The sequence below is a fragment of the Triticum aestivum genome, unplaced genomic scaffold (genome assembly GCF_018294505.1).
Source record: "Triticum aestivum cultivar Chinese Spring unplaced genomic scaffold, IWGSC CS RefSeq v2.1 scaffold14788, whole genome shotgun sequence".
NCBI lineage: Eukaryota > Viridiplantae > Streptophyta > Magnoliopsida > Poales > Poaceae > Triticum > Triticum aestivum.
In genome coordinates, this window is record NW_025262139.1 from 1 (window position 1) to 1633 (window position 1633).

A 1633-nucleotide genomic window follows, 5' to 3' on the forward strand; every position below is an offset into this window, starting at 1 on the left:
CCAATTTCTAGCTACGAATCTTCGGGAGCGTGGCACGATGCATGGATGAGCTGGATGTCCTTGTGTGCAAGCTTGCTGGTGTTGGGGCATTATCGACTCAACGACCGTCCCTATGAAATGCATGATTTGCATTTTGGTGTAGGGAAGAAAATAACTACTACTCCTGCATATGACGTGTTCACCGAAGCGATGGGGAGTGAATGGTGGCGTGAGGCGACACTACGATGGGCTCGCATGTAGGAGAAATTCGACGGAGAGCTCGTGTATCGGTCGAGAACTTTAGGACGGTGGCGGCGGGAGGTCCACGAAGCCATAGGAGTTTGGGGTACCTAAGAAGGGCGGCGCTAGGAGATCCATTGAAGCTATAGGAGGCCGGGCCTCGTAGATCACACTGGGCAGCACGAAGCTTCGGGAGCGTGGCACGATGCAAGGATGAGCTGGATATCCTTGTGGGGAAGCTCGCCGGTGCTGGGGCATTGTGGACTCAACGACCGTCCCGATGAAATACATGATTTGAATTTGGGTGTAGGTAAAAAATAAACACTACTCCTAAATAATAAACCGATTCCCACATGGTGAAAGGATTCTAGAGGATGCAATCACAAAAAAAGAATCATTTCAATATTTTTTTAGTTTTACATATTTATATTGAACTTGTTTTCTAGTGTTTTTTTTGAATCTACAATAATCCATTAAGAAATTTAGGCCATGAAGTGGTGGGAACCGATAAAAAAACTTTGACGGGTTTTGCCGGGCGTGATCCGCATGACGTATGTCTGTACCGTTGGATCTAGAAAGGTTGAACGACTGAGATCGACTTGACGGGGGCAATCCATGTGAGAGCCGGAATGATCAATGAAAACGAAACATGTCAAACTCAACACCGAAAACTCTAAATTAGTTCATGGGCATGCTTCTCGCTCCTTGGCTCCTTGCAAACACTATTTTAGACTGCCGCGCCGAGGCGTGAAAATATTCGCGGTTACGGTTCAAACCCAAAATGAAAATATCCTCCACCCCACCCCACCCCAAGTCCCAACCCCAGCCAGGCCCAACCCAAACTGAACTCTTCTCCCCCCGACCCAAACCCCAGCCCCGCCGCCGGCCAACTCCAGTCCCTTCGCCGCCGCCGCCGCCGCCGCCGCGTAGACGCGAGGACGCACACGCATCCGCTACCACCGCGGCCATGGTCCTCTCCCACCGCCGCTTCCTCCTTCCACCCCGGCCTCTTTGCCATCGGCGCCGTCGCACCACTGCCGGCCCCTGCTCGAGCTGGTCAGGCGGCGTGCAGATCCGCCACTGCCACAGCGTCGTCGTCCTCCACAACCACGCAGCGGCTCCTCGCCCGCGACCCTCTTCTCCAGGTATGAGTCCCTCCTCTTCTCCCCTAATTCCTTGTGGTTCCCGTCCATCTCCGCGTCTGACTCATGCGTGCGTTCAGTTTGGGGGCAAGGAAGGAGAAGCCTTTCTCGCTCGATCTGGCGAGGATGGATGCGCAGCAAGGTCAGGTCGCCACCATCTCTCCCCCTCCTTTCGTTTTCTCGGTTTTGGTTTCGATTTGCTTCTCTTCCCTTCCCTTCCCTGACGCGGTTCGTTTCCTCACTGCACAGGTGCACCACCGTGATGATGGGGA

At 53.6% G+C, this 1633-nt stretch overlaps 1 long non-coding RNA gene across 2 annotated transcripts; it reads left to right on the forward strand.

Moving 5' to 3' along the window:
- The first annotated feature begins 1030 nt into the window (after positions 1-1030).
- Positions 1031-1633, forward strand: LOC123177829 (uncharacterized). Of its 2 annotated transcripts, none has more exons than XR_006489148.1 (3): positions 1031-1364; positions 1442-1508; positions 1611-1633. It is a non-coding gene; the product is annotated as an uncharacterized lncRNA (long non-coding RNA). The 2 variants fall into 2 exon arrangements; XR_006489147.1 differs by having other exon boundaries at positions 1442-1503.